Source organism: Pelobates fuscus, chromosome 3 (assembly GCF_036172605.1).
Source record: "Pelobates fuscus isolate aPelFus1 chromosome 3, aPelFus1.pri, whole genome shotgun sequence".
Taxonomy (NCBI): domain Eukaryota; kingdom Metazoa; phylum Chordata; class Amphibia; order Anura; family Pelobatidae; genus Pelobates; species Pelobates fuscus.
Genome location: NC_086319.1, coordinates 195,027,008 through 195,036,766, shown reverse-complemented (window position 1 = coordinate 195,036,766; position 9,759 = coordinate 195,027,008).

Below are 9,759 nucleotides of genomic sequence, written 5' to 3'. Positions count from 1 at the left end.
TTCCTCCTCACAGAATCTCTCCAGATCTTTAAAATTTTAAGGTTTATGATAGTGGACTCTCCTCTTCAGCTCAGCCCACATGTTCTCTACAGGGTTTAAGCCAGGGGACTGGTATACCCATGGCAGAACCTTGATTCTGAAGTGAGTAAACATTTTTGTGTTGATTTTGATGTATGTTTTGGATCATTTTTCTGCTGAAAGATCCAACCACGGACTTAAGCTTTCTGGCAGAGGTAGTCAGGTGGTCATTTAATAAAGACACAGATGTAGGCGCTCTCTAAAATGTATGGGTGAACGGCAGCAGTAAACCAGCAGGACTTCCCAATACCTGCTATTAACCAGACAGTGCAAAAACAAAGTGGTAAACCGCGTCACACGATGGTAGGAGATAATTTAAACAACAATGTACATACATACAAGTGGTCCCAGTATTGAGGTAGTGTCACGACTAGTAATGTGGTCCAGCACGCAGAAACTATGTAAATATATACATAAGAAAGAAAAGGAAAATAACAGGATAGAGCGTAAACCGGACCTTAGAATGGCCGGACTAATACGCTAGAGACAGAGAATGGTCAAAGGGAAAGCCGAGGTCAAGGAAGCCAGAAAATACTCAATACCGATAAGACAAGCCAAGTCAGGGAAACCAGAGATCAGAATAACCAGGGAAACGCCAAGGATCAGGATACCAGGAAATCAGAAACACGAGAATAGCACTTTCAGGGAACCAGGAAACTGAAACCACGACATGGCAAAGTACTAGGGTGAATTAGGGGTTTAAATACCCCTCTCTAAGCTATGATTGGTCAGAGGGCGACCTCTGACCCCAGAACGTGCGTGTGCGTTGACGTCGTGACGTCACGCACACGTTAGTATAATTCTCGGGGGCGGGGCTATCCATAGACGCGACCACGTGGTCGGCGCCATATTGGATTCGGGCGTGATGCCCGGAAGAACTACGTGCGCGGTTCCTGGCTCGCCGACGAGCAGGTAAGCTCGTGTAGTCGGAGCGGTCGTGCCGGTCGGGCACGACCGTGAGGCTCGGCGGGCCGGTGACCGCAACAGGTAGTAGATATAAACCTTAAAAGGAAAAAATGGAAACAATAGTGCAATATGCCAATGTATAATAGTACAATAGTGTAATAATTTAAAAAGCCAGTAGGAGGACCAACTCACACTTTCCAGAGCTGCTAAGAGCTCTGCTGAATAGCGCCTGGACGGTATGATCCCCGTCTAAGGATATGGTGGTGGTATCTTTTATCCAAGGCTCCACAGACGTATATACAATGAAAGCACAAAGAGAATCCAATAGTGTATTATGTATATATAAATGAGTAAAAGGCAAAGGGTAAATACCCTACTTACAATTTCCAGAGCACTAAACCTGCTCTGGTGGTGAGTGCTTGTGGTGGTATAATCCCCAGCAAGGGATATAAGCAGGATCCAAGGTGCACAGGAATGAGAGGTAGATCAAGAGCTGGAAACAAACTGCAATTTTATTATTAAAATAAAAAAATCTTTGAATATAAAATCTCCAGTAAAAATTACAAAGTCCAAAATGCAAAGTCCAGACTTCTTGATCCACTTAACGCATTTCGCCCAAAATGGGGGCTTCTTCAGAAGTGTAGATAATGAGGGATAACAGTTCCGCCCCTATATAGGGCATCAATTGAATAATCCCAGTATGTGCACTCTTCCTGCTTCCGGCCGGTCGCGTGCGCCAACCGGAGTGACTTCACGCGACCTGCAAGGGCTGATGGGACGTGTAGTTCTAGTATTGTTAGTGATTCCGGAAGTCGCGTTCGTCGCCCGGAAATGACGTCACGCGACTAGCGGTGCATTGTGGGGGGAGTAGTTTATACACTACTCTTTTCGGCATCCTCAAACAAGGGAAAAGGTAAACACAATTATACATATATATAACTGTGAAAAGCTGTCAGATCTTGTGGTATTCACATGACAACTTATATGTCAAAGGTTATTAAACATAGGTGGTCATTTAATACCTGTTAATATTTGATGGAGTCCATGTTGTCATCTATCAGGGTTCTCTGGCAAAAAAAAACAGCACCAAAACATCAAAGAGCCATGACCATATTCGTGGGCATGAAGTACTTTTCCAAAAGGCTACCTCTCTATGTGCACCAAAACCATCTCTGGTGTTAATTGTCAACAATATGTATTTTGGATTCATCTGACCATAGAACAAGATTCCATTTGAAGCTCAAGTAGTGTCTGGCAAACTGAAGACACTCAAACCATCCCTTTTCACAGTGTGTTGAGACAGTAAAGAAACATATCCTCGTATAGGTTGATTAATCACATTTCCACTTGACTCAAACTTCTTAATTATTGCCCTGATGGTGGAAATAAGTATTCTCAATGCTTTTGCTATTTTCTCATAGCCTCTTCCAATTTTCTATGGGAAAGCATTGGATTGACTGAGATCATCAAGATTGATGATCTCAGTCATAGAGGCAGCCAGCCACTGCAAGACCAGTGTGTCGAGAGAGTAAAAGTAACTTGTAAACCTTTAATTTCTACGGACAGGGGGCAAGATACCTAAACATTGATTCCAGCACTAGAGTCTTCCTTTAACAATGCAACCAAGTCCAGTACACACAAATAAATCTCTCTAGAATGTAGAAACAACTTAAAACCAAACAGGTAATGCATGTACATACAACAACATTTATTCTTTTAACAATATTTTCCTTCCACATATCTACCAACCTTTTTAAATAGACAAAGAGGGAAACTCTCATTTTAGAGATGTAAGTATGGTTGTGGGGTTTGGCTGTTCTGAGGAATTTTAGGTGACATACTAACAATAATTTGTGCAACTAAAATGAAATTTAAATTAATAATATATCGTATTAGCACAGACTGATATCTAAACACATTTATTGTAGTTAATGGACACATTGCTGTATTATTACTGTGGAGCACTATGGAGCGCCTAGAAAAGACGGACAATAGGAAAGAAAAGAGAGAGAGAGGGATTTGGGCCCAAAATAAAAATTGTCCCTCCTAAATAAGGATACATGAGAGGTATGTTTATGTATAGTACAGACAGCACTCTTTTGTGAGCAAAACTCTAACTTGAAAAATAAAAAAAGGCTCATAGACCCACTGTGTAAATTGCAGAGGATACATTTTTATTTTTAAAAACAAACTTGTTGCACTCAAAAGTACAGCAGGGTCAGTAATCTCCATGCAGTTTTTATGGAAAAACTCACTTTGACTCCTGCAATAAATATTCACCTCTGCTGTCAGGTTCAGTATTTCGGTTCTCGGCGGTCCAAATCATTCCTCTGTGTCATATTATTGGAATCCTTTTGGCAAATAACTGCCTTTAACCCCCTAATGACCAAACTTCTGGAATAAAAGGGAATCATGACATGTCAGGCATGTCATGTGTCCTTAAGGGGTTCAAGAGGCGCTGGCATTTTTTTTCTTGTTTTTCCTTTCCTTATCCCCTTTATGATTATCCGCTTTGCTTGACAATTACCTTTTTATATGTGTCTTTTTTTTTTTCTTGTGCTGGATCTCAAGGCAGTGTTTCAGGGCCGGATTTTCCTATAGGCTAACTAGGCTTCAGCCTAGGGCCTCAAGATCAAGAGGGGCCTACATTCAAATTGTTAGCAAAATTAAAATTACACTATTCTAAAAACAGTGAACAGTAAAACACTGAACCGAAAATAAGGAGAAATTCTACGCATATGATATGACCAGTGGCGTACTAAAGAGGGGGCGGGGGGGGGGCGGTCCGCCCCGGGTGCCACTTACTAGGGGGGTGCCCGGGGCAGACTGCAATGCCCCTCCTGCCGCGATCGCCGAGACTGGCAGTCTGCAGCTCCGCAATGTGCAGAGCTGCAGACCATGGATCTCGCGTGCACTGCCCAATCAGAGCGTTGCCGCGGGTTACAACGGCAACGCTCTGATTGGGTCTTGCGAGATCCATGGTCTGCAGCTCTGCGGAGCTGCAGACCAGAAATGAGGGCCACCAGACCACCAGGGACCCCACCGGACCACCAGGCAGCCCCCACTGGACCACCAGGGATTTAAGGTAACTTTTTTAGTCACCCTCTCTTCATCACCCCCCTCCCTCTCACAATCACCCCCCTCTCCTCATATGAAAACTAGGGTTCTCAGAAAAAAACAAGAGCATTTATAACACAAGGTCCACTCTAAAAAGTGGTTTTAAGTACTAAAAGTGGGCCAGTCGCCATGGAAACCAGTGGACCCAGAAGGCACATTCCATTGGTGACTCATCCTCCCATTTGGGTAACACTGCTAAATGAGGATCAATTGTTAGAAGTATTTCAACAATTTCTACGGTTGTTTGTCAAGTTTTAGAACTTTGCTCTTTAAATGCGAATCATAAGTAGCCCCACAAATCATTTAAATGCTGTTACAGTTTGTTGCAGAATCAGAATGCACAAACTCTTTTTTATTTCGATTGCACGCTTTTTATCTTGTGCAGAGTCTCCTAATGCAATTAAACTGGCAACGAGGACCAGTAAACGTGTCTGTCTCGCTCTAGCTAACAGCACAGGAAGCTAATTCCCCTCTGAGATTGTCAACTAAGTCTTAAAATAGTTAGCATTTTATGATATCATGGCTATACACATCAGAGTTGGAAAATGTTATATAAAACTTCCAACATTTTCCAGAGTGCAGAAAGCATGCAGGAGCTAAAATACCCACATTATGGGACTGTGAGATAGATTTCCTGTCTGGAAGTACAAAATACAAAACTCTGGTCGTTAGCACAGATTATTTGAATTTTCCCTATTAGCCACGAAGGGCTCCCAGCTATTCCACTTTCACTGGGACAGGCACAAATTAGGGTCCTGTCCTGCCCTCGCAACTGAACAGAGGGTGCCAGGACCATGCAGACAAAGCTGCAGCAGTATTCAGTTGAAATTCACTTTTGAGAATTCACGATTTAATTGAATTTGTATGAGCATTTCACAAAGATCCAAAGATGTCCACTTTTCTGAATCTCTGTGATACCCTCATGCAATCCCCACAAGTTTGCGAGATTAGATTCCAATATTAAATCGGGTTGGATGGAGAGATAGACAGACGGAAGGATGATCATTTTATAGATAAAAAAATTAAACCTTTTATTTCTAAAAGTAGAGATTTATTGTTGATTGTGTTTCATGCTCAGATTAGTAATGAGCTGAACTCCTTGCTGTATAAGTCACTACCATATCTGCTATTGGGATTTTCCAAACAACCTTAAAGCAGGAGTGTTAACCAAATGTGCAGGAATACGTAATTTAGCTGAAAGTGTTGTGCTACTAAGAAATACACAAAAATAACTGGTCCCAGAACCTGCACTGAGGAACACAGTATATTACTTTCATCGGAAAATACACCATTTACAAAAAATGCTCAACTTTAACTAATACATCGTCTTTACAAATTTTGAGCTTGCTTTGTGGGTGGAACAGTGTCAAAAGTTTTCCTGAAATCTCAGATGATGCTCACAGTCTATCAAGAGCTCCCCATTTACAAAATGGAGTGAGAAAAATGCAGACGCTCTTAGCCTATTGGCTGCTAGTCTGATCAGGGCCTTGAATGTCAACTGCTTATCAGTTATCGCCATTCTATCACTGTAAAGTGTTGTGGAACAGGTTTGTGATATATATATATATATATAATAAAAAATATATATATATATTTATTTGTTCCTGTATGTTATGGGACTTTCACAGAATCTGCTGCTAAATATGGTATTGCACACTTATCAATAATACGTAGTGATCATTCTCACAGTCTCTAAGTATACATTTTCAAAGCAGCATTTTTTTTATTAAAATTGTAGTGAATTCTTGAGTTTCCTGTTACCTCAGTATGACATATGCTCAACAGATTCTCTTCCAGGGATTTCATAAATAAACAAACTCCTGGAACAAGTTAATAGAAGAAACCAGACAATAAGGGCACCAGAACATTTTTGGCACCATAACCACCACAGCAAACTGTAATGGTTACGGTGCTTGGAGCATTACTTTAACACGCAGCTGTATATTGTATGCCCTGCTCTGCTGTTTTTTTATTAGCTTATTGACTCTCCTCTGTTTATTTACCTGTTCTGGCTATTCTCAACCAATTTGCACCTTTTACTCTCAGGCACACATTTTGCTATCTATGACACCCCACTCACCCTCCTCTAACATCAGTTGTTTTAAGTGTTAAACTCATATTGATCAGTTTTGCTTCAGACCTGAGTGTAGCGTTACTTACCTTATCCAGGGACCGGCCGGGGTCCTCTGTTCAAGCCGCGCGCGGTCCTGCTGCTGCACGAGCCGCTCGCAGCTCATCCGACGGCTGCAACAGGAAGGCGGGCAGTGACCGCGAGAAGCGGTCACGTGTCCCGCCTGACTCTAAGAGCGCGCCGCGGGTCTCGGGCGTGCTCTTAAAGGGACAGTGGGAGCCTAAATTGGCAAAGGCCTCCCATTGGTCCCTGTCATGCCACACTCCCCATACACTTACCTTTTGGGGGCGTGGATGTGACAGGGGCCAATCAAAATAGATGCTAAGGTATTTATACTCACCTTTTCACCTTAGTTCCTTGCCCTATCGTGGTTTCTGTTTCAGTTCCCTTTAGCGCTTGTTGTGTTCAGTTGTGTTCCTTCGTACTTGACCTTGGCTTTGTTTCTGACTACGTTTTCTCTTTATCCTTATCTGTTCTGTTTGCCGGCTTGCTGTTTACTGTGCACCAGACCCCGGCTAGTCCTAGTTTACGCTGTCTCTTTGTGCCCTTGACCTCGGATCACTCCTGACTCTGTACTCCTCTCATATACGTCGAGTCCGGCCATTCTAAGGTCCGGTAGACGTATCTCCCCTCTGTGTTGTCTTCTGTTGAGTTGAATCCTGCGTGTTGGGGTATATTTTCGTTACACTGAGGAAGAGAGGAAAACGCATGAAAGACTGTCTTTTAAGTATTATGTTAGTCCAATAAAAAGGTATCATTGCATATTGCAATACCCTGGTATTTTGTCATCTTGTTTACTAATTTGGCTAATACAATCTACACTATGTATGTATGTATGTATATTTGTCACATCAAATTAAAGCTCTGTTTGTCGTTTAAAATAACATTTTATGTGTTATTGCAATAAATGAGAAAGATGGAATTTACACAAAATTGCTTCAGTCCTCTAAGGGCACTAAAACAACTTTAGCCTAATTTGACAGTTTTGATGTATATTGCATGCCCCTGCAGTGTCACTGCTCAGTTCTGTGCCATTTACTGTCAGTCCAGTACAGGAAGTGTTTAGAAAACTGGGTTTAGAAAGGCAGGAAGATGTGACTAGGACTGCATAATCAAAGTGATTTAACTCCTAAATGACAGAGAATTGAGCAGTGAGACTGCAGATGCATGCTCTATACACCAAAACTGCTTCATTAAGCTAAAGGTTTTTTTCTTTTGTTTTGTTTTTTATTAACAATAGTGTCCCTTTAAAAGCAACTCAAGTTAAATTGGGTCCTTAAGAGGTTAAAATTCTAGCTTTCAAATAAAATAGCCCCCACCACCTTCTTACATCCCATGTTAAAAGGATTTAGTCTTGAGCCATCATGGAATTGAGTGATATAACCAATGTCATTATCATTATACAGCGGTCATGTCACCTCCCTAATCTGACTTTTAAATTATACTAAAGTATATACTATAGTAATATATTATTATTTATTTATTTATTTAACTTTTGCTAGCTTCCAAGCATGAAATACTGTTTTTGATTAGTAACTATCTCACCATATCTCCAAATTGTCCCTATTTCTGAGGGACAGTCCCTATTTTGGGCCTAAATCCCTCTGTCCCTCTTGTATATCCTAATGTTTATCTTTTCTAAGAGCTTCATATTGTTGGTCTGTCCTTGTGTATAACATTATTGCTCCAGAGCAGGGGTCCTCAAACTCTGGCCCCCAGATGTTGCTAAACTACAACTCCCATGATTCTTTGAATTACATAGATAGCCAAAGAATCATGGGAGTTGTAGTTCAGCAACATCTGGGGAGTAGGGGTTTGAGGACCCCTGCTCCAGAGCAATAATACTCACAGTAATGTGTATTTAAACTGCATTAAATGTGTTTAGAAATCATTATTTGTAAATAAGACACATTGTTCTTGTTCTAAGATACATTTTAATTGTATAAATTGTTATTAGTAGGTCACCTAAAATTTCTTCCTGTATCAGTCCTAAAAGTGTCCTTCTTTGTCACCTTGGAATGTTGGGAGGTAAAAAGCACTACATTTATTAACAGACTAAGAGACTATAAATGCCAGGAATACAAAGCTGTATTTCTGGCACCATAGCTTCCTGTGCCTCCCCCTTCCCTAGCACCCCCTTACTGACATGAATTAAGGGTTAAATGCCCTTTATTTATTTAATTACCTTACCAGAGTGCCGATGTCCCTCGACGCTGCGTCGGGTCTCCACATTCACCAACGTTCCGCGACAAGCGGGCACTAATGCTGCACGCGCATTGGACATCCCCATAGAAAAGCATTGAATCAATGGTTTCCTATGGGGAAAAATCTGTCTTTGGAGGTCCTCATGCAAAAACATGAGGATGTTCAATGCCAGATACCAGACCAAAGGTCTGTTCTGGTGCAGAAAGTGCCTCCAGTGGCTGTCTGGTAGAGCTGTAATGTGCAAAAGGGACACTGCACCCAGACCACTTCAATGAGCTGAAGTATTCTGGGTGCCTATAATGTCCCTTGAAATGTCTGCTACACAAGCGTTGTATAGGTTACTATCAGACCCGGTCCTCAAATACTAAAATGAGAGACCCCTGATTAGCCTGCGCTACGGAATATGTTGGCGCTTTATAAATACCAGTAATAAATAAACTAGTGGAAGTACTTCCTGGTGAAGGATTGGTCTAACTGCGCTGCGGAATATGTTGGTTCTTTATAAATACCAGTAATAAATAAATACATTAGTGGAAGTACTTCCTGGTGAAGGAGGGGTCTAACTGCGCTGCGGAATATGTTGGTGCTTTATAAATACCAGTAATAAATAAATAAATACATTAGTGGAAGTACTTCCTGGTGAAGGAGGGGTCTAACTGCTGCAAGTTGGGTTTTTTTTTTAATCCATAAAAGGCATTTAGAATGTGGATCATTTTAGCCCATTTTTTCCATTTATGTGTATAGTCTATATGTGTAGCATGAGCTTTATTTCTTTTATTCCAGAATTTGCTGAATTTTGCATATCTGGAGACTTTCCTAAAACGGATAATTCAAACTACTTTTCAACTAGCGTCTATGAAAGGGGTTAGTAATTATGCAGGGGTTAGTAATTATTTTTGCTCATGATTCTGAGAGATTGTTATTCAGTCAGCAGCCACAATGGGGATACATAAACATACATTGGACACAAGAATTTTGTATTAATATGTACCTTAAAAATTCAGCAGACACAATGATCCACTGGGATTTCAGCGATAGATTGTTTTTGTCTAACTCTTACATTTACCCACCCAGTAACATTCAGCAGCTGCTCATACATGTCTCTACAAGACAGAAAAACATCTGGGCCAGTTCAGTAACAGACAGCCTTAAACACTGATTGGGCTGAGGACGTGGCAGAGGAGAGATCCTCCCAAACTTGGCCCAAAGCTCACCCTCCCTCTGTTAAACAGAACCAAATGGCAAGATGAGAATTGTAATTTTTGCTGGTGTACGTGGCATCTGTGCCACAAAATTTATTTTGATTTAACCCTTATCCAGTA